The sequence below is a fragment of the Dasypus novemcinctus genome, chromosome 18, assembly GCF_030445035.2.
Source record: "Dasypus novemcinctus isolate mDasNov1 chromosome 18, mDasNov1.1.hap2, whole genome shotgun sequence".
Classification (NCBI taxonomy): domain Eukaryota; kingdom Metazoa; phylum Chordata; class Mammalia; order Cingulata; family Dasypodidae; genus Dasypus; species Dasypus novemcinctus.
The window spans coordinates 17,405,427-17,429,911 of NC_080690.1; the positions used below are offsets into that span (position 1 = coordinate 17,405,427).

Consider the following 24,485-nt stretch of genomic DNA (forward strand, 5'->3'; position numbering starts at 1 on the left):
ATAGGTATTTAAATTTTCAAAAAAGGAACAAAAATGACAAGGGCAGATTTCTTTGCTGCCTTTTAATGCTTTTGCATAAGAGTAAGAATAAACACAATGGGAGAAAATATTTGGAAATCACATATCTGATAAAGGTTTAATATCCATCATATATAAAGAGATGTTACAATTCAACGATAAAAAGACAAATGACCTGATTAAAAAATGGACAAAAGACTTGAATAGACATTTGTCCAAGGAAGAAATACAAATGGCAAAAAAACACATGAAGAAATGCTCAACATCCCTAATGATAAGGGAAATGCAAATCAAAACTACAATGAGATATCATTTCACACCTATCAGAATGGCCACTATAAAAAAGACAGAGAACTACAAGTGTTGGAGAGGATGTGGAGAGATAGGATCACTTATTCACTGTTGGTGGGAATGCAGAATGGTACAGCCACTGTGGAGGACTGTTTGGCAGTTCCTAAGGAAGTTGAATATAGATTTGCCACATGACCCTAAATACCTCTACTGGGTATATACCCAGAACTGAGAGCAGTGACACAAATAATCACCTGCACACCTATATTCATAGCAGCATTACTCATGATTGCCTAAAGTTAGAAACAATCCAGGTGTCCATCAGCTGATGAATGGATAAAAAAACTGGTGTATTCACAAGATGGAATATTATACAGCTGTAAGAAGAAATGAAGTTGTAAAGCCTATGACAAAATAGATGAACCTGGAGGACATTATGTTGAGTGAAGCAAGCCAGACACAAAAGAACAAATAAGGGCAGTGGACTTGGCCCAGTGGTTAGGGCGTCCGACTACCACATGGGAGGTCCGCGGTTCAAACCCCGGGCCTCCGTGACCCGTGTGCAGCTGGCCCATGTGCAATGCTGATGCGCACAAGGAGTGCCTGCCACGCAGGGGTGTCCCCGTGTAGGGGAACCCCATGCACAAGGAGTGTGCCCCATAAGGAGAGCCGCCCAATGCAAAAGAAAGTGCAGCCTGCCAGGAATGGTGCCGCACACAAGGAGTGCTGACACAAGATGACACAACAGAAAGAAACACAGATTCCTGCGCCACTGACAACAACAGAAGCGGACAAAGAAGACGCAGCAAATAGACAGAGAACAGACAACTGGGGTGGGGGGGGAAGGAGAGAGAAATATCTTTAAAAAATCCTTAAAAATAAATAAATAAAATAAAATCTTTAAAAATAAGGACAAATAAAATATTGTATGATTGCGTTGTATGATTGCATACTATGAACATGTTGTGTAACATATTGAATGATTCCACGTATATAAAATGTAAATATAAATCAATTTATAAAGATGAAATTTGATCAGTGGTTATGTAGGGTTAGGGAAGGCATGCTAAGGGATGTGGAGCTTTTCTTTTTGGAATAATAATTCTAAAAATTTTTGTGATGATGAATACACAACATTGTGATTGTACTAAAAGCCACTGATTATATACTTCAGATCATACAGCATATGAATATATCTCAATAAACTGTTTAATAAATAAATAAATGTGCAAGAATAGCCAGAAACAGGAGCTATGTACAGCAGGGGAAACACAGAAGACTGAGAAGTGAAGAATTTTCTTATCTGATCCTTGTTTATTATTAATTGAAATAATGAAAATGCTCCAACAATGATTAAAAGGAAGAATGCACAACTATGTGATTACAGCAAATTCCAATGATTGTACATTTTGGATGAATTGTATGCTTTATTAATGTGTATCAATAAAATTGATTTGCTAAAAAAAAGAGTAAACAACAGAGTAAAGGATATCAATTTTGGAACTAAACATCTAAATACTCTAATAATTTCAAAGACTTGGAGGTTTGTATATGTTTCAAAATAAACCTCATTGACATCAATACCACCAGCCACAAGGAAATGATCTGCAGTAGATTCCTATAACCCTGAATGCTTTAGGCTTTAGCACTGACTAAGCATGTCTGAGTACCTGTACAATTTTTTCACATTATTTTTCATTCATATATTTTACTCCCTCAAGTGATTACTAAGTACCAGGCACTTAGCAGGAGGGATATCACAATAAACCAGATAGTTAATAGCCTCTTGGAAGCTCAAGGAAAAACAGACAATTGGACAAGTACTAAAAAAAAGTGGTATACCATCCTTTGCCTAGAAATATAAAAGAAGGAAGAATAGGTTCACCAGGTGGAAGGGAGAAAAGAAAAGCATTCCAGGTATAGACAGAACATGAACAATAAGAAAGAAATAAAATGGATGATTCAAGGAACAGTAAAAAGTTCAAATGCATAAATAAAAATAATAAAACCAAATGGTGGTAAAATCAAAGTGTAAGCTACTTCCTCATTCTACTTTCTTGAAAAATCAACACCATTTATTAATCTTTCATCATGGAAAGTTTCTAAAGAAAATAAACAGTCCATGCCCTCACTGATAGAGACAAATTAAATACACATTTTAAAAAATCAAATATGTTATATACTATTAGAAAAAAAGGCTCTTTCTTCTTACAATAAAAGGATTTTTACATTATTATTAAAGATATTGTGGGTTTATAGAACATTCCTACATAAAATATACAGGATTCCCATGTATCACCCTATTATTAATAGAGTACATTAATATTATTAATACTACACCTTGCATTGGTGTGGTACATTCTTATAAGGCTTTTTCCCTTTGATAATCATAACAGAAAACTAATATCTACAAAGAATCAATTAACTCTACACTGTATACCTAAATATTTTCAGTTAGTTTTCCCAACCAGCTATCTTAAAATAATATTTTCACCATACTTTTAAAGTCTGATACTTTCAAAAATTTCAAAAAGTGGGACGGGAACCAAATCTGGGTAGACTTAAAAAAATAAAATAAAAAACTAACTTCCCTTCCTTTTCTTCAGCTTGAAACTGAACAATTTCCCAATACTGAAGTTCAGTAAATAGCTTCAAAAATTAAGCTGCAGAAACACAAAACGAGCTCCTTTTGAGTTGTATGACTGTACCATCATTTAGAAAAGTTAGTTCTTCTAAAAATAAATGTTGTACATCTTCTATTCCATGACGGTCTTAATTTTAACCCAAAGGCTTGTACGGACAGAGGTGCAAAAAAGTTTTTCGCAGTTGTAAAGTCTAAGTCACATCTTTCTCATATTTACTCTTCCCAAAAATCCATAAAATTAACCTCAAAGCCTGAGAAACTGAAAAGTCTGGGTTGCTTAGTACAACACAAATACAACCAGATAAAACAAGTTGAAGTTAGTATAGCACTGCATATCAGGTTACACTGTGACTGCTGTACTGTAACAACAGAGGAAAAGGGGTAAAAACTACTTGTCTTTAAAATGTCTTTAATTATTCACAAAGTACAAAGGTCGCACACATATTTTTCAGTTTTAAAAGAACTAAGATTTTTTTCTTCTAAGTTTATTTCACTTTTTGTCGACATTTATAATTTATTAATTTCATCTCTCCAATGATCCGAGTAGGTTAAAAAAAAAAAATTCCATGTATTTAGTGAAAAAAGTATTTATTTCAATCATATTATCCTACATCTTGACCTTTTATGCTAAAGTCCTAGTTAATACTAAGTCAACAAGTTTTGCAAGTGTGAGTTTCTACTTCTTGACTCTTCAAATTTGACTAGAGATTGTTCTTCCAACAAGAACTCATGCCCAATTAAGTGTTCTGTGTACCTCTTTCAGTGAAGAGAAACATCTTACATGTATTTTCAAGGTGGAAATGACACCTCCTTTCCCCTTTCTTTTTCCTGCCTTCATTGAAATAAAATTTCCTGTCCCCCTCCCCACCAAAAAAGGGCAGTTGCAAAAAATCCAGGCATTTTGACAGACATTATTTTCAAAACCTATAAACAAGAAATATGAAGTTTTATAAACCCTTATGTTCTCAATTTTAAAACTACGTGTTAATTTAACTATCATTCTTCATTAAAGAAACTGAAAAAAGGCAATAAAAAAGTCAAAATTAAGAACTAAACTCAATCCATAAAGCAAAGAAAGATTACATTACAAGCATCTAAAACAGCCAAACAAGTTGTTGCAGATAATCATTTTAGATTTTAGATCTGAAGCTAAAAGTAAATGAGTTTTTGAGTTCTGATATCAATTAAGTCCTGCTGTACACAAAATTTTTAATCCTCATAAAATGTATATAAGAGGATTAAGGACTGCAAAAATCTGTTTTGGTATGTATTTTCCAAATTAAAATTTTTTAATAAATAATAATCTTAGTTGTTTTGGAAAATACTCGTTCAATTTTTTTTATTTTTTTATAAAAGTTCTTATAAGTCATTTTAAAAATAACCTTTTTTGGCACACCATTGATTTTTCAAGACTCCTTTTAAAAGTAAATTAAATACTAGGATAAAATATAACCAAGGCTTGCAGGCAAACTTCTGTACTTTATATATCGTGTCACTCTAAACATAACTACTTGCAGCAGTGAAAGATCAAAGAACAAGCAACTGCTCCCAAAAGAAAATGAATGAAGGATTCCTAAATACTAATGTTAATTTCAAATGTAATCCCAAGAACCTGACACAAAGAATACATTCAAGTATACGCTGATCAACCAGTGAGGCACTAAATAGCACTTTGCGTATCATTTGGAAGGCAAAAGAACACCTTCTCCAACTGAATGCAAACCACCTAAGAAAGAATGTCATTTAAATTATCAGTACATCATACCATGAAATGAAATTAATGAAACAACGTCTATCTGATAGCTCATCCAATACTTTGTTTTAAAAGTGTAATTCAGAAATGGAACATTTCAGTAGCATCTGCAAGGGATACTTAGTGAATGAATGAAAGTTCCACAGGTGTTCAGTGTTTGACAGCTCATAATATAGTAACAAATATATTTTTAAAAATTCTCCTTAGAACAAGTTAACAAGAATACTGAGCATTTACACTGAAAACAATGTCTTCTACTGAGATATCATATGACCTGCATAGGAATTTAGTCTCATTTAACAACTTGTTAAGAACAATGCACATATATGGATTAGAAGTATTAAAAATTTTTTACTCAGTTCAAGTTAGAAATTTAAATTTCAGCAGTCACTAGACTGTGTTATCAAATAAAGTATTTTTTTGGAGATGTAAAAACCCAGGCTGAGATGTGAAATATGGGTAATTCAATCACACTCACCTAACTTGAAATGCAGGAAATAATGAATTACTGCAAAATGCTTTTTATTCACACATGCTATATAAGAATAGTATAAAAGTAGTGAGATTATGGTATCTGAAAGTCCATATTTTCCAAACCAAAACATGTACATAATCTCTTATGAAGAACAGAAGCGAATATTTAAATCTAGCTATCCCGAGAAAACCCAACACACGAAGTCAACACAAGTGTTTTTAAAATAACTAAAATTTTTTTACATAAAATGGGGAAGGGGGATCACTGAACCATTCCACAGTCAGCCAGCAAAGGTCATTACCGTACAAATCATCTTAAAGTTAAATCGCTAAAAAAAAAAATCTCTCTTCTCTTCTATTAACTAGACCCTCTGTCAGCCAAAAAAAAGTTACTCTGCTTTCAACCTAAATCAGACTAATATTCTTCATAGGCAGATTTCCATGTGCACGGATATACAACACCAAGAAACATATACAAGTGTCAGTAAGAATCAAAAAGCTAATTGCTAAGTACAAGAAGGTAATCCACAATGAGAATACAATCGACAGCCCTCTCTCACCCAACCCCCAAAAGCCATTTAATCTGCTTTATAAACATTTACTACTGAAGTGCACTTTGAGCGGGTGGTTCGACGAATCTTCTACATACCAAAACCTAAAAGGGAAACAAAACCAACCTCCCCAACTCTTCAGGCAGTCAAATCCGGAGAATTATCGGAAACTGACGTCTGCAGGACAGGGAGTTTGAGAGAAGAGTAACCGGTATACTTGCAAGTAAGTTTTTAAAAATAAATAAATAAATAAAACCGAAAATTGGAAAGAAGTTGATCGGTAGGTTAGAGAAAGGCGAGGCCGATGTCCGGTTCTGTGAGGACAGCACTGCAGGGGCAGAGAGCATTTAACCGAGCCATTTGGAAATGCTGAGGAGAGTTCTGTGAAAGACAGAACCGGGGTACAAGACACAAGAATATTGATACGTGGCTCAGAGAAGACACGCGGAGGTAGGCCCGCCCCGCTAACCCCAGCCTCCCTGAATGAGCCCTCAAAGACAGATCGCAGCCTGAGAAAGTCAATGGGTTCAAGGAGGCCCGCACCGGTCCGGCAACGCCACAGCACCGAATGCCGCTGCGCGCGGAACCTCCCCTTCCGAGGCCTCAGGGGCGGCCCTCAAGAAGTCGTAGCCGCTCCTGGGGTGCCAGGCCCCTCCTGGCCCAGCCTCTGTCCTGTCTTTTTACCCCCCCACAACCAGAGACCGGATCCCTGGGGTTGACAGGGAGCTTCCGGCCGGGCACTCGCGACAGCCGCGAGACAAAAGAAGCAATACGCTCTCGGCGCCGCAAGTGACACTCACCGGCTCGAAACCTCGAATGAAACCAGCAGCTCCGGGGGCGGCGGCAGCAGTGGCAGCAGGAACCGAACATCCAAAATGGCGGCTCCCTCGACCTCACCACCGCTACTGCAGGCGGAGGGATCCTTAGAAGGGAGGGAGTTTTTAACTTCACACACTATCGCAGAAACTTCGGATTCCTGTCCTCCTCTCCTAGTGGATTCCGCGTCCCCTAACTACTACTTCTGCCTCCCCTCTCCTTTTATTCAAGAACCCGGACCCCACCAAGGACTATTTGCCACGGAGGAGGCGACTGCTCCTGGCAGAGCGACGCAAACCGTAGCAAGGATCGGGGCTGTCACTGATGACGCGAGACGCTGCTGCCGAGTCACCGCTGCGATGAGTCTGAGCAAGAACGATCCGGCAAACCGCGGAGCCGACGGATATTGGTTCCGCATACGAGGGTTGGGGAATGGAGCTACCAGGAAGAGGCAAGGCCACCTGAAGGGGCGGGGCTAGCAAGGTAGAGAAGGAAGTGGGAGAGGCGAAGCAGGTGAGGTTAGAGAACTCTGATCGTTGCCGAATCGATCCTAACCCACATAATCCCTAACTCTTTCCAATCACCTTTGAGATCTTAGCTTTCTCTTAGTTCAACTTAAGAAACATGCTCCAACTGATCTTGATTCTATGATTTTATGATATCCTTTGTAATATATTGTTTAAAAAGAGTTAAGAGGATGACTCCGAAGAATGGGTTCCAAACTCAGTACCACCTGTTTACCTCCTGAAGTGGATAAGTCATTTAAACTGTTTCCTCATATGTAAAAAAGAGGGGTTTGACCTAGTAATAGCTAAAATCCTTCCAGTGTGGGCTTTCTGTCTGTGACTTGATGTACTGATGAATGATTTCAGCCAAAGAAAGTCTAACCAGATAGTTCCGAGCTTGATTAATAATTACTAACACAGGACAAGAATATTTTCCATGTAAATGTAAAGAGCACCATGATATCTTGGCCCATTTAAAGGAAAGGTGACCTACCCAGACTAAAACCCTTCAGGAAGATTGATGATAAAGAACCCCCAAAAGGAAATAAAATACAGCACAGACTGGATGCCTACATGAACAGAACTAATCACAAATCTTCAGTTTAAGACCTGAGTGTTGTAAACAAGACATTTCTCTTTTTTTTACCCTTAGACAGTCACTTCCATGTAGGCATTTCAAAACACTTATTAAAAAATGAACTCGGTAGGCCCATTTGTACAATTTTGTCCTTGAACTACTGGGGCATGGTAAGTGACCAGAAAGAAAGGAGGCCAAGAGCATAATACTAATTGTTTATTATTAAGTACAGATATCACATTGTTTACAAAGCGCATTTGTATATATTATCTAATTTGACCCTCCCTGCAACCTCCTGAGTCAAACTGAGCACGCACGAGTAACTTAGTTTTACAAATAAGGAGACTAAGGCACAGAGATACTGAGCTGCTGAAGGAACCTCCCATCCTAATCCTCTCCCTTCTGCCCTCTGCCAATCGAGTTCTGTTATTATGGTGCCATCCTGCAAATTAGTAAATGGTACACCCCCGACACACACACACACACACACACAAAGACGCACATAACTCAGGGTGAATTGAAACCATAGCAAATGGTTTGGAGACTGTAATTCTTATGGAATTCAGCCCCATCCTTCTCACTCCCCTGCAATACTCTACACAGCAGCCTTGGGTTGCACAAACTAGTATATGATAGTATAAAACTACAACACCATAATGATACCATAACTGATTCTTCTAAGGGATAGCTATGCATGGAACAAATGCCAAAGAACAGTTTGGAGTTTCTGTAAAAGTAAGCATTTTACAGGTTACAAAGCATAGTTAGCTAGAGTTAGCTTTCAGTTTATGGAAAGTCACAAAAGTTTACTTAGAGGTTGGAATTTAAATCTGCCATAATTAACCACAAAAGAAACGTTAAGACCGTCTTCTTAAAGGAGGAAGATGTGTTTTACTGCCTAATGGCAGAACATTAAAGAGAAAATAGTAGATGTTATAAAAAGTAAGACCCCTCTGTATACTTTTTACTTATATTTCTTTTTGTTTATACTTACCAAACACCTCCCCATGCAACTGAAAATTAAAAACAATTGGGGAAACGGACTTTGGCCCAGTGGTTAGGGCGTCCGTCTACCACATGGGAGGTCCGCGGTTCAAACCCCGGGCCTCCTTGACCCGTGTGGAGCTGGCCATGCGCAGCGCTGATGCGCGCAAGGAGTGCCGTGCCACGCAAGGGTGTCCCCCGCGTGGGGGAGCCCCACGCGCGAGGAGTGCGCCCGTGAGGAAAGCCGCCCAGCGTGAAAAGAAAGAGCAGCCTGCCCAGGAATGGCGCCGCCCACACTTCCCGTGCCGCTGACGACAACAGAAGCGGACAAAGAAACAAGACGCAGCAAATAGACACCAAGAACAATCAACCAGGGGAGGGGGGGAAATTAAATAAATAAATAAATCTTTAAAAAAAAAAAAAAACAATTGGGAGCAGATGTGCCTTCCATATGGGAGATCCCAGATTCAGTTCCTGTTATCTCCTAAAAGAACAAAAACAAACAACAAGCAAAACCTACCAGAAAACCAACTCAGGAAAGCCAATGAGGCTCTGTGGTTCAGCTTTGGCTCCCCATATGGGGGCTCAATCCTGAGCCCCCAGTACCTCAAAAATTGACCCAGTATAAGGGAAGCAGTTTGGCTCAACTGATAGAGTGTCCACCCACCATATAGGAGGTCCAGGGTTCGTACCCAGGGCCTCCTGGCCTATGTGGTGAGCTGGCCCATGCACAGTGCTGCTGTGAAGGAGTGCCATGCCATGCAGGGACCCCCCTGCATTGGGAGCCCCACACGCAAGAAGTGTGCCCCGCAAGGAAAGCCACCCTGCACAAAGATATCTCAGCCTGCCCGGAAGTGGCACAGCACACACAGAGAACTAACACAGCAAGATGACACAACAAAGAGACCCAGATTCCCGGTGCTACTGAGAATGTAAGCAGACACAGAAGAACACACAGCGAATGGACACAAGAGAGCAGACAAAGTGTGGGGGGGTGAGGAAGGGGAGAGAAATAAATAAAAATGAATCTTAAAAAAAAATTGACCCAGTATAGAGTATGATAATCATTATACTGTAATTTTTCGTTTCCATGGGCAGTGACTAAGTCTGGGAATGCACACTCCCCATCTTCTCAAACATAATCCCTAATTCCATTAAATAAATTACAGTACAATAAAATCCATACAAAGGAATACGATGTTGCCAATGGAAATAAAGCTATAGCTCTCTATCTCTACTATCGTAATATGGCTGATTTTTTAAAATAATATTATAAAACAGTATGATAATGGTGGATGCAGTTCTTCTACATGCACTTGTAGGCACTCTTGGCTCCCTGGTGTGGTGGTTGACCTTCTTCACCTCGCTGTTCACTGGCCAAGGTAAGTCCAATAAACCAGAGGATAGGAGTTGCAAGTCTGCTGAGGCTCAGGTCCTGACTGTCACGTGGACAGTCCAGAGATTAAGATCTCCTGAGAATACACCAACCCCAGTGCCAACCACAGGTCCAGTAAAAGTGACAGAAGAGGCATGTGTAGAAAGGTCACATCTGAGTCCAACTACATCACACTCAGGTACACAAACTCCAAAGTAGGGGCAACTGACATGGCAATGAATTCCAGAGTCATCTGCCTTGACCATAGAGAATTGCATCCACCATCCATGTGGAATCTAAGCCCCCTCTCAATATAGAGGTGGAGTGGACATAGCCATCCCAAGGTCCAGAGGATGGAGGAATAGAGTATGGATTAGAGTGGATTTACTGATATTCTGCTATGGAACTATTGTGATTAGTAATGGAAGAAATTGTAGCATTGATGTGGAGAAAGTGGCCACGGTAGCTGGCTGAGGGTAGGGAGAGGGAAGAAGAGATATGATGTGGGGGCATTTTCAGGACTTGGAGTTGTCCTGAGTGGTACTGCAGGGACAGATTCTGGACATTGTATGTCCTGCCATGGCCCACTGGGTGGACTGGGGGACAGTGTAAACTACAATGTAAACCATTATCCATGTGGTGCAGCAGTGCTCCAAAATGTATTCACCAAATGCAATGAATGTCCGATGATGATCAAAGTGGTTGTTGATGTGGGAGGAGTGGGGGGGGGGAGATATGTGGGGACCTCATATTTTTTTAATGTAACATATAAAAAAAATAAAGAGAAAAAACCATATGATAGAAGGAGCTTGTAAAAACTGTATCTATACATAGAAAAATTTGAAGGACAAAATAAAATGTAAAAATGGTTATCTATGAGTGGTGGGATTGTAGGTGATTTTTACTCCTTTTTTTTTTTTGCAATGAGCATACTGTACTTTTATAGTTGGGGAAAAAACATCTTTATATTTTGAAAAAAAGTCCTTATAAGATAACGCAGTCTTGGGGATCCAAATACCAAAGGAGATTTTTGTTTTTAAAACAGCAGTAAAGTAATGAATGCACAACTATGTGATTATACCATATACCATTGATTGTACTTTTTGGATGAATTGTATGATTTATTAATATGTGTAAATAAAATCAATTTGGGAAAAAAAAACAACAATAACCTGAAGATAGTTCACAAACTTCTAGGAAGAGATAATGGCTAGGAGAAAAGGTCATATTTTTATGGTCTAGTGTATTGTTGATAACTTGAATGTGTCAATTCAACAATAAACAAATAACAACAACAAAAACCTGAGGAGGCATGGGCCAGGAGTCAGAACTCTTGAATTCACGTCCTGGCTCAGTTTAAATGACATTGTGTCCTGAGCAAGGCTTTTAACATCTCTGGGTCTGTTTCCTCAACTGTCCAATATTTATTTATGACTTGACTTGTTCCAAAATGCATGTAAAGTGGCTTATTGTCCAGAATTGATCAAATGTGTGAAAGCACTTTGAAAAGTTTAAAGCATGGAGAAGATACAAGTATAGAAACTTGTTTACCACGTCACAATTTAAAGCATTTATTGACCGCCTAGAACAAATAAAAGTAGCATACAGTGTCTCAAAATTCACAAAAGTAGTTTCACATACATTGACTCATTTGCTCCTCACCTACCATGACCTTGTAAACTACTTGGGCACTATGCCATAATGGTTAAAAGCATGGGTTTGTGATGTTACACTTCCTGGTTTTAAACTCTGCTCTTACACTCTTTGTTATGTGACTGCAGCAGATCACTTAAATCTCTAAACATTTCTGAACCTCTCTGTCTCCGTCTGTAAAATAGGGCTGGTGTAATAAATTAAATAAGCTGATTAACTTACAGCACTTAGAACAGTGGCTGGCACATAGCAAGTGCTCAATAAATATTATTTCTCTTTAGAGCAAATATTATCATTCCATTTTAGAAATAAGAAAACAGAGGTTCAGGTTCAGAAAGAATAAACGGGGAAGCAGACTTGGCCCAATGGATAGGGCGTCCACCTACCACATGGGAGGTCCAAAGTTCAAACCCTGGGCCTCCTTGACCCGTGTGGAGCTGGCCCATGCGCAGTGCTGATGCGCGCAAGGAGTACCCTGCCATGCAGGGGTGTCCCCTGCGTAGGGGAGTCCCACGCGCAAGGAGTTCGCCCCGTAAGGAGAGCCACCCAGAGCGAAAGGAAGTGCAGCCTTCCCAGAAATGGTGCAGCACACACAGAAAGCTGACACAACAAGATGATGCAACAAAAAGAAACACAGATTCCCGGTGCTGCTGATAAGGATAGAAGCGGTCACAGAAGAACACACAGTGAATGGACACGGAGAGAAGACAACGGGGGGAGGGAAGGGAGAGAAATAAATTAAAAATAAATTTAATAAAAGAGTCAATGACTCAACAGGGAATAATGTAACTCCAGCGGTTGAGCACCTACTTCCCACGTGCAGGGTTCTAGATTCGATCTCCGGTACCTCCTAAAAATCAAAGAAACAAACAAAAGAGCCACCTCTCGTTGGGGAGCAGTTGTGGCCTAGGTTCAATCCCTTGTACCTACTAAAATAATAATAATAATTGTTATTATTATTATTATTATGACTTAACCTGCTCTCATACAGCAGAGACCAGACTGAAATCTAGAACTTCTAACTTAGGATATGCTGTCTTAGCCCATATATCTGCTGTATAGTGATCATTCAATGAACATGCTACCTGATTCTTTCCACTACACCACACTGTCCTGGATGTACCAGAATCTATAATAGACATTTGAAAAGAGACTGTTCCCTATTTCTCAGAAAATTATCATCTCATTGAAGAAAGCTAGATTTTTAAAAATCTACAAATACAAAAAGTGAAATAAAATCTTATGCTATTATTCAGCAAATAAGTCATAGTTACTCAAAAGGGAAAAGTCACCAGGATCCAGGACAGTGAGGGAGGGCTTGTTGAAGAAAACAGCACATCAGTTTTGGGTATTTTGTGGGTTTTTTTGAGGTACCAGGGCTACGGATTGAACCCGGGACCTCATATGTGGGAAGCTGGTGCTCAACCACTGAGCCACATCAGCCCCCTCTAAGTTGTTTTTTTCTTTATTTGTTTGTTGTTTGGTTGGTTTTTATTCCCCCCTCCCCCCGTGGCTTTTTTGTGTGCTCTCTGTTTTTTGTGTCCATTCTGTGTTTTTGCTTGTCTCCCTGTTTTGTTGCGTCACCTTGCTGAGTCGGCTCTCTGCAGCCCTTGTGTGCCGGCAGCTCTCCGCAGCGTGTGGGCAAGCCTGCCTTCACAAGGAGGCCCCAGGACACGAACCCAGGGCCTCCCATATGGTAGATGGGAGCCCAACTGATTGAGCCACAGCCGTTTCCCTGTTTTTGTTTTTAGGAAGCACCAGGAACGAACAAGCAGGCGCTTAACCACTTGAGCCACATCTGTTCCCCAGAATGTGGATTTTAATCCACAATTTTAATTTGTGAAACTAGAGGGGTACACTCTCTCTTGGGTTTAGTGATGCAGTGGTGTTCTTAAACGACATGATCTCTAGCAGCTGAAGCCCTATGACAGGGGTCCTTACCCTTTTTTATTCATGGACCCCTTTGCCAGTCAAGTGAAAACATAGACCCCTTACTAAGTTTGCACTACACTGTGTATTATTTAATGAATATATCACACCCACACAAACACATCCCCACAAGAATAATGTTTTCTTAAATTTCAATTCAAGCTAACGAACCCCATGTTAAGAACCCCTGCCCTATGACCTTTACAGCAGCAGATGGTGAAAGCTCTCTGCTGTAATGCAGTCAGGTCCTTTCACAAGGAACTCGTCCTGCCTCTCCACCTGCCAGAGATCTCAGCTGAGAAAGGTGACTGAGGAGGGGGCACAACCAGGTCAGAAACCCAGTAATGGAACTCAAAGAGGCAGCTCCACTGGCCTGTTTTGTTATCATCTGAGTCCCCCAAATATATAAATAAGTCTGAGAGTCATAAAAAAATTAGTCCCTCTTTTATGTAATGTTTCACAGAAAGCAATTTTTACAGTTCTTTTAAACATCGTCTCTAATCATGATGTACTCTGGTTAAGAAGAGGGATTAGGACTCTAAACTTCAGTCGTGACAAAAGCCAGAAACAGTGTGAAAATTAGAAATCCAATAACCAGCTCCATACACTTAATGAAAGAAAAGCTTTTCATGCATTTTAGGATCTCACAGCTATATTCATGAATTGGGCAGCATCCCCAGACAGGAAGTAGAAAGGAGCTCTTCTGGAGAGTTAGAAAGGGGAAGCTCATATAAGATGAGCACTGAAGCAAGTGAGGAAATGTTCTGACTGGCTGACATTAAGTTTCCATTTTACACATGTGTGGAGGGGTGTTACAAAGAGGGAAGCAGATATACATTGATTAATGTGGTGTGATTGTCTATTCTGATAAGCTCTCTACCACACCAAAACTAGTTGTATCAACAAGTGTTGCTTGTTAGTGACTCTGTAGGGTGTATTTTCTCAGAAAACCCTTGCAGGTCAATTGTTTTTGTCTCTGGAAAAATCCTTCTCATAAAGGGGTCTTCTCCCAGCAATGCCCAGTGCAGGTACCCATTTTATTTTACTTAACACACTCTTTGACCTCCTACCAAGTCTGCTGGGAAATCTACGACAGGCTCCCTCAAAGTGAAGACCAAAGTCCAGAGCATATGAAGTTCAGCCAAACTCTCTTTGCTTTAGAGATTTTAAAAGAAGCAGACCAAAGTGCCACCTGAGATGCTTTACGTCAAATGTTTTATTTTTGTAGTTACACTAGGTTTAACAATGATTCTGTGTATTATGTTGGCACCATGGAGAAAAAAATCTCGACAGGTATCAGACTGTAATTAACTCAAACCCTAATCTGAGGAAATGGTGTCATTCTCTTGTTAGGGAAGACAAAACTGAGGCCACCAGAGGAGGACATGCCATCCAGAAACAGAGCAAGAATTCTGACTCATTGTTTTACATTCAGTAAATGCATTTCTTAATATAGACACCACCATTTGACTAGAAGGATCTATGATGGTTTTTTGTTTCTTGCAGGTACATTGCCCCATCCTTGTTCCTCCAATATCACTCCTATAGTTGGAAACAAGGCTTTAAAATTAGTCAGAGAAGTCAAAGAAGTGTTGGAACATCTGCAGCCAGCCCCTAGTGCCCAATGCATGGAATACAAAACTCCATCTGGACCAAATTGCTCACTTATGCCAGAGGGTGGTCTAGGACTCCAGTAAGTGCCAGTGTGTGGCACCTTACTCCTGAGGAGAGACAGCCAGCTTTCTGTGCATGTGGGTCCCTGGCCCTGGATTTGGAAGATCCTCCAACTCTATAATCTTGGAATACACTTTTTGTTTGATTGTTTTTCCTTACATGGGAAAATTTCCTAAAATGAAAGATTCAAGACTGAACTGATTTTTTAAGAACGTTCTGTATACGTATAATTTTTTTAAAATCATACAATGTGTTACACAATATATTTGGATCACAGTAATGCAATCATACAGTATTTATCCTTTCACGTCTGGGTTGCTTCACTGACATAATCTCCTCCAGGTTCATCCATGTTGTCACATGCTTTATAACTTCATGTCTTCCTATTTTTTTTCAAAGATTTATTTTTTATTTATTTCTCTCCCTACACCCCCCAGTTGTCTGCTTTCTGTGTACATTCACTATGTGTTCTTCTGTGACTGCGTCTATCCTTACCAGTGGCACTGGGAATCTGTGTTTCTTTTTTTGTTGCATCATCTTGTTGTGTCAGCTCTCCTTGTGTGCGGTGCCACTGGGCAGGCTGCACTTTGTTTCACGCTGGGCGGCTCTCCTTACGGGGCGCACTCCTTGCACATGGGGTTCCCCTATGCAGGGGACACCCCTGCGTGGCAGGGCACTCCTTGCGCTCATCAGCACTGCACATGGGCCAGCTCCACATGGGTCAAGGAGGCCCGGGGTTTGAACCTCGGACCTCCCATGTGGTAGGCAGATGCTCTATCCATTGGGCCAAGTCCACTTCCCTCATGTCTTCCTTATAGGTGCATTATATTCCATCCTGTAAATACACCACAGTTTGTTTATCCATTCATCAGTTGATGGACACCCAGGTTGCCAAACTTATTTTTTAAAGAGAAATTGGTTTACAGGCATCACTTTCTCACATGCAAAAGAGGCAACATAAAATAGGATTCTGAGGTAAAGATTTTTAATGCAAATAATTGCATTAAATTGTCCATCTTAATTTTTCAGTTTTTCCTTTCTCCAGTCTTATAGAAGGACTAATATTTAGTCCACTAGAGCAGAGCAAAGAGTAGAAACTGAAAAGGAAACTAATATTTACTGGCATTACTACATACATTATTTCATTTTATCCTAATTACTTTACGGATGAGAAAAAGAAAGCACAAAGCTACTAAGTAGCAGAGTATAAATGTGAACTCAGGCATGCAGGATTCCACTTGTCTCCTGGAAACACTTGTTTTATTCAATCTCGTGTTTACACACTCCTTCTTTAAGACACTCATTTTTTTAATTTATTTTGTTGTTTTTAAAGAAGCTATATGGGAAACGGACTTGGCCCAGTGGTTATGGCGTCCGTCTACCACGTGGGAGGTCCGCGGTTCAAACCCTGGGCCTCCTTGACCCGTGTGCAACGGGCCCATGTGCAGTGCTGATGCGCGCAAGGAGTGCCCTGCCACGCAGGGGTGTCTCCCGCATAGGGGAGCCCCACGCGCAAGGAGTGCGCCCCGTAAGGAGAGCCGCCCAGCGCGAAAGAAAGTGCAGCCTGCCCAGGAATGGCGCCGCCCACACTTCCCGTGCCACTGATGACAACAGAAGAAGACAAAGAAACAAGACGCAGCAAATAAACACAGAGAACAGACAACCAGGGGAGGGGGGGGGATTAAATAAAATAAATAAATAAATCTTAAAAAAAAAAAAAAGAAGCTATAGATTACATAAATGTTACATAAAAATATAGGGGATTCCCACTGTTAGAGGTTTCCCCTCACTAGGTTTGCAATAATTAACAAACTGTGACTCAGTTCCCCCTGACATGCATTGAGGAAAGACAAGCCCCCCCCCACCTTAAGCTTATGTGTCTGAAAGCACGGCAACTCCCCAAAGGCTGAACAAAGAAACCATGTGGAGACGGGAGTAAAGTGAAACAGAGACCTTCACCCCCTCCAGATCAAAGTGCCACCTGCTCCTCCAGCATTCCAAGAAAATATAACTCCCTAACCCACTACCCTCTAGCCATACAAGGGAAATTTTTCACCTCTAGGGCATCTATTGGCCCCTGCACCTCACTCACACCCTCAACCCCCTCCCACCAATTATCATTTCCCCACCTAGGAATGTACTGTATAAACAAATCCCCCCTTTCCAGGGACGGGCTGAAGTCTATTCTTCAAACCCCCTCTGTTGGGAGAGCTTCCCAATAAACTTTCTGCCTGCAATCATCAGTCTCCATGTCCCAGTGGGCATCCCCTTTTCTCTAACATCCACACACCCCACTACCTACGCCTTCCACAATTTCCCCCATTAACAACATCTTTCATTAATGTGGTATATTTCTTACAATTCATAAACCCATATTGAAGCATTATACTAACCACAGGCTATAATTTACATTATAGTTTACACTTTCCCCTGCACAATTTTATAGGTTTTGACAAAAGGTATAATGGTCTGTATCTATCATTGCAATGTCATGCAGGACAATTCCAAGATCCCAAAAATTCCTCCATGTTGCACTTAGCTGGTATTTGATATGTTTTTGTACTAAACTCATGAGAGAGTTCTTCCCTTTCCCTCCCCTCAGAACCTCTGGTAGCCACTCCTTTATATCATAATACAAGTTCTTCCATTGCTAGAATAATAATGTCTACTTTAGCCCATTGTTGCATTCGCCCCTTATGTTTGTTCATTCTCCAATCTTGAGAATTTTAGGATGGTGATGCCTACTCTGTTTCTGATTGAGAGAAGGCTTAGATCCCATGGGGCAGATGGATGGAACTGTCTTGCTTGTGGTTGTAGGTACTCTCTGTTTTTTTGGAATGGGAGTTGTCCATCATAATCCTTTTATTAGTTGTCCCAGGAGACACTCATTTTTTTTTTTTTAAGATAATCTTTCTTCTAACTTCCTAGCTCTCTCATACATATGTGACAGGAGGTACTGTTTGGCAAAAGTTTTGTAGCTAGTAATGTACGGGTGGGATTTAAATACACATAATGCTGCATCCCTGGAAGAAGAGATAATTACAGAAGAAATAAAGATCCAGGAGAAAACTAAAGTTTATTGAATACAATAAATTTGCTTTAAAATATTCCAGCGGATGCAGCTCAGGCAACTGGGCTCTTACCTACTACATGAGAGGTAGCTGGATTGGATCCCAGTGCCTCCTAAAGAAGAGAGCAAGCTGGTGTGAAGGGCAGGTGCAGCAAACGACCCAACAAGAGGCACAAGAAGAAAAAAACATAATGAGAGACACAACAAAGCAGGGAGAAGAGGTTCCTGGTGCTTCCTAAAACAGACCGGCAGGTGTGGTGAGCTAATGCAGCAAGATGACTCAACAAAAATGCAGGGAAGAAAAACACAATGAGAGACACAACAAAGTAGGGAGCAGAGGTGGCTCAAGCAATTAGGCACTTCCTTCCCACATCAGAGTTCCCAGGTTTGGCTCCTTGTGCTTCCCAAAAGAAACAAGAAAGATGAACAGACACAGCAAGTGCAAACAACAAGAGGGTGGGGAGAAATAAATGAAAATAAAATAAATCTTTAAAATAAATAAATAAGGTATTCCAGATGAAGAAATTGTTCGGAAGAGATAGGTGAAATAAAAGCCACAGAATGTTGATAACTGTCAAACTGAGTGATGGGTACATAGGAGTTTGTACTAGTATTCTCTATAATTTTGTGAGTGTTTTAAAATTTCTACAATTAAGTTGTTTTTGTTTCATTTTTTAACCAAGAGAACTTGCATTCCAAGAGTAAAACCTGAGCAATACAGATGTAATTCAGAGAAATAATTTCAACAAGTAAATCAGAGTGAAATTATATCCAAAATATAAAATCTTAGAAAAAGAGTTTCAAGGGGTCAGAAATGTCTGGCAAGATTTTAATACTATTTTTAATATGAAAATAAATTATTTTTACTACGTATAAACTGAGTATTCCTAACCTGAAACATGAATCTAAATCACTGTGTATCAAACTTTCAAATTTGTCCAGCCCATCCAAATGTTCTTTGCAGTATATACTATGGTATTGTCAAGAGGCTGATGAGTGACTATTGCCTCCTTCTCTCATGAGTTTAGTACAAAAACATATCAAATATCAGCTAAGTGATTGTGAATATATCCCTGGCCTTAAAAAACTTCACAAATATCACTTTGCTATTCAAAGGTCCAATTAGAAATACATTCTAGCACTTACCGTAATTCCATTCCAGGCTCAGGCTCCCTATGCATACTCACCTGTTTTTCAGAAAGAAAGGATGAGAAATGAGGTCTGTGGATGGCACAGGTAAGGAACCTGGTACAGAAACTGGCAGCACCTCAACTGGATCACCACTTTCTGCTTCAGTACTGCTTCTTCTGTTAAGGATATCTTTCTTGATTTCCTTGGTAAATCCAATACTGACAAGATCTGCTTGGGCTTCAGCATGAGGCATGAAGATAAGAGTTACCTTAGGTTCTCAATTTATTACACATTCATTTATTGCATACCAGCTAGATGCCAAGCGCTCTTAGAAGGATTGGGAAAGAAATGGTGAGCAAAAACACATGGTCCCTGCCCTCATAAAGCTTATAGACTAGCGTAAGTCAATAACAATTGAAAGCAATCAAAATTCCAACATCCTACTCTACAGAAATAGAAAAGTAATTACCAAATTAATTTGGAAGGGAAAGTACACCTGTCAGAGTTGTGGACCGGAAGGGTATAGGGAATGAAAGACAAAGAGAGATTGGGATCAGGGGATCTGAGAGCATTGAAGCCTCAAGCTCATCAGACAAGTTTATTAATCTCAGGGGCTTCTTTATATACTCCAAGCAGTCGTGAGAACCAGCAACTATTCTAGCTAACTATTGCCATTACCTCAACCTGTGTAACACAATGGATCAAAATCTACGATTACAATTCAAAGTACAAAATTTCAATGTTCTATTATATTGTTGAGAAAGCATACCCATAAATCTTGTTGCCCAGGTTGTCCCGTTCTACCTAGTCCTCATTCCACCTGAATGTACACATCTCCTTGCTAGATTTATGACCTGCGCATATAGCTATGAAGACAGCATGACTCGGTGGTCAAGAAAGTAACTTGCTTCCATGGAAACAACATGCCTTTGTTTCCTACATACACCCTAATAGCCAAAAGCATTCTGAAAAAGAAGAGTGATGTGGGAGGAGTTTCATTGCTTGACCTTGAAACATACTGCAAAGCTACAGTGGTCAAAACAGCATGGTATTGGCATAAAGATAGACACATTGATCAGGGGAACAGAATTTAGAGTCCAGAAATAAACACTCCCCTCTACAGCCAACTAGTTTTTGATAATTTACCAAGTTCATGTTAATGGGACCAAACTCTCTCTTCAAAAAATGGTGCTTGAACAATTGGATATCCATAACCAAAAGATTTAAAGAGGACCCCTATCTCACTTCCTGCACAAGAACCAACTCAAAATGGATCAAAGGCCTAAATATAAAATCCAGGACCATAAAAATACTAGAAGAAAATGTAGGGAAACATCTTAAGGACCTTGTGGTGGGTGGTGATTCCTTGGACCTTACACCCAAAGCACAAACAACAAAAGAAAAATAGATAAATGGGATCTCCTCAAAATTAAACACTTTTGCACCTCAAAGGACTTTGTCAAAAGGGTGAAAACGCAGCTGACTCAACGGAAGAAAATATTTGGAAATCACATATCCAAAAAGGACTTAATATCCATGATACATAAAGAGATGCTAAAACTCAAAAATAAAAAGACAAATGACCTGATTAAAAAATGGACAAAAGACTTGAACGGACATTTGTCAAAAGAAGAAATACAAATGGAAAAAAAAAAATCATGAAAAAAATGTTACACATCACTAGTGATTAGGGAAATGCAAATCAAAGCTACAATGTGCTATCACTTCACACCTATTAGAATGGCCACTATTAAAAAGACATAGAACTACAAGTGTTGGACAGGATATGGAGAAATAGGAACTGTTGGTAGAAATGTAGAATGGGACAGTTACTGTGGAGGACTGTTTGACAGTTCCTAAAGAAGTTGAATTTAGATTTGCCATGTGACCCAGTAATACCACTACCAGGTAAATATCCAGAAGAATGAGAGCAGTAACATGAACAGATATCTGTATACAATATAGCAGCAGCATTATTTATGATTGCCTAAACATAGAAACAACTCAGGTATCCATCAACTGATGAATGGATAAACAAATTGTGGTGTATCCACACAATGGAATATTATGCAGTTTGAAGAAGAAATGAAGTCGTAAAGAATATGACAACATGGATGAACCTGGAGGAGTTGAGTGAAGCAAGCCAGACACAAAAGGACAAATATGACAAATATGGTATGATTGCGCTATTATGAACTAAATATATTGTGTAAACTCATGGAGTTAATAAGTAGAATATAGTCATCAGAAAATTAGAACGAAGTTAAAGAATGGAAAGCTCAGGGTTAAATTGTGCAGAATTGGTAAAAAAGTTCTGTGTTAATCTTTGGAAATGAATAGAAAAGGTGAGAGCACAACATAATATTTTAACTAGCAGTGCTATTATATGGGTATGACTGAAGTTGAAAGAGAAAGTCTAAAGCAGGGGTTCTTAGCAAGGTGTCTGTGAGCTTGAATTGAAATTCAAAAAAACATTATTCTTGTGGGAACATGTTGGTGTGGGTGAGATATAGTCATTAAATAATACACAGTATAGTGTAGACTTAGTAAGGGGTCCGTGGTTTTTACCTGACTGGCAAAGGGGTCTGTAGAAGAAAAAAAGGTTAAGAACCCCTGGTCTAAAGTCATGTATATTATTAAAAGGAAAACTTTAAAATGTAACATGGGTCTGTAAAGCATACTAAAACCTCATGTAAAATATAAATATGGTAATATTGTATATATAAGACTGTTTTTCTTTGAAACTGAACAAATGTTATATATGTTAGTTTACACGATGTTAATATAAGGCAAAAAACCCACAACATTCTACTAAGTGAAAGAAATCAGATACAAAGTACAACATATTGTATGATTCCATTTATATAAAATGTAAATATAAATATTTATATAAATATAAAGATGGAATTGAATTAGTGGTTATATAGGGCAGGGGAAGGATAGATGGATTAAGAGGTGACTGCTAAGGGGTGTGGAGTTTTTCTTTTCGAAGTAATGAAATTGTTGTAAAATTTTTTATAGTGATGAATGCATAACACTGTGATCATACTAAAGGTCACTGATTGTACACTTTGGATAGACTGTATGGTATGTGAATATATCTCAAAACAACTGCTTTTATCTTTTTTTTTTTTTTTAGGAGGTACCAGGGCCTGAACCCAGGACCTCATACGTGGTAAACAGGCACTCAATCACTAAGCCACATCCACACCCCAAAAAAATCTGCTTAAAAAATAACAACTATTGAAAGCAACCTTCAAGGTTGCTAGTCCACATGCACTTCTCTTCCTTTCAATGTACTGAGTACCTATGGCGTCAGAGTCTGTGGAATGCCAATGAATGAGAGATACACTTGAATACACTTAAAGATGTCTACAAGAAAATTTCTTGAACTTCCACAGTGGTAAACCCCGGATTTGTTAATTCATTTAACAAAATTTATTGGCCGCCCAATATATGCCAGGTACAGGGTGGGGATGGAACAGTGAACAAAACAAACAAAAATCTCTGTCTTCATGGAGCTGACATTCTTTTGGGGGAGACAGATCACAAGCAGGATAACTAAGTGAACAACACAGTATGTTAGACAAGGATAAGTGCAGGGAGGGCCTCAGAGAGTTTACCTACCCGCCTGAAGGAAGTAAGGGAAGGGTGGGGCCGATGTCTAGAGAAGACAAAGAGAACTGGAAATATAATGGCTCTGAGGTGTGAATGTGCCTTGCATGTTGGAAGACTAATGAGGGAGGCCAGTGGGACTTGTGAGAAAGAAATCTTCTTCTGGAAGAAAATGAGGCTCACCCAATTGTGGAGAAGAAAAGAATTTATCATCAATCTTGCAAGAAGGGGAAAATGTGGTTGCACCCCGAATAAAGAAAAATGACACAATTTATACCCCTAAGCCTAGCACGCAAGCTCTTCCTCTGTTTCTCCATAGATTGGATACTTCAGAAGTTACAGCCTATCCAAGAAGATCTAACTTTCCCGCGCAAAAGTTTGTGATTAACTGCTTCCCCCCATTCCAACCATTTTAGTTTTAGTTTTTACCTGCTCCCCTTTGCCAAATAAGGAATGGAATTTAGTGCTGAATTGGTATTGACTTAGCTCTTTCTTGGACATCTTTTCTACTGCCTATAGGACTGGCTTAAGCTGGTTTCCTTTGTTCCTGCTTAACCTGAGAGTGGGAGACTGAGGCAGTAGGCTGCCAGGTTACATTAATCAATATTTTCTTCCGTTATGTGAAAACTAAACTAATCTTCATTTCTTACAGACTGAGGCAGAGTAAACAAGGGAGAGACTGGAGGGGAGGAGGTTAGAGAGTAAGGGTAGAGTGGGTGTGGACAGCCTTGTCATCAGTGGAAAAGACTGGCTATTTTTTTTTTTTTTAAAGATTTATTTATTTCTCTCCCTTCCCCCCCACCCCAGTTGTCTGTTCTCTGTGTCTATTTGCTGCATCTTCTTCTTTGTCCGCTTCTGTTGTCGTCAGCGGCATGGGAATCTGTGTTTCTTTTTGTGCGTCATCTTGTTGCATCAGCTCTCCCTGTGGGCAGCCCCATTCCTGGGCAGGCTGCACTTTCTTTCACGCTGGGCGGCTCTCCTTACGGGGCACACTCCTTGCACGTGGGGCTCCCCTATGCAGGGGGCACCCCCTGCATGGAGGCACTCCTTGCGCACATCAGCACTGCGCATGGGTCAGCTTCACATGGCTCAAGGAGGCCTGGGATTTGAACCACGGACCTCCCATGTGGTAGACGGACGCCCTAACCACTGGGCCAAGTCCGCTTCCCTGGCTATTATTCTGAGTGAAATAAAAAACCATCAGAGGGGAAACGGACTTTGGCCCAGTGGTTAGGGCGTCCATCTACCACATGGGAGGCCCGCGGTTCAAGCCCGGGGCCTCCTTGACCGCGTGGAGCTGGCCCATGCGCAGTGCTGATGCGCGCAAGGAGTGCCCGTGCCACACAGGGGTGTCCCCCGCATAGGGGGAGCCCCACGCGCAAGGAGTGCACCCATAAGGAGAGCCGCCCAGCGCGAAGGAGGGA

At 40.1% G+C, this 24,485-nt stretch overlaps 1 protein-coding gene across 2 annotated transcripts in view; it reads right to left on the reverse strand.

Moving 5' to 3' along the window:
* Positions 1-6,937, reverse strand: part of AP1G1 (adaptor related protein complex 1 subunit gamma 1) — a 130,348-nt gene extending 123,411 nt beyond the window's left edge. Inside the window, exon 1 of one of the 2 annotated variants that reach the window (XM_058279770.2) lies at positions 6,532-6,937. The gene's annotated coding sequence lies outside the window, so the exon portion shown is untranslated. The remainder of the gene's footprint in view (positions 1-6,531) is intronic. The other variant, XM_071209097.1, reaches the window with a different exon arrangement.
* Positions 6,938-24,485: the final 17,548 nt, after the last annotated feature.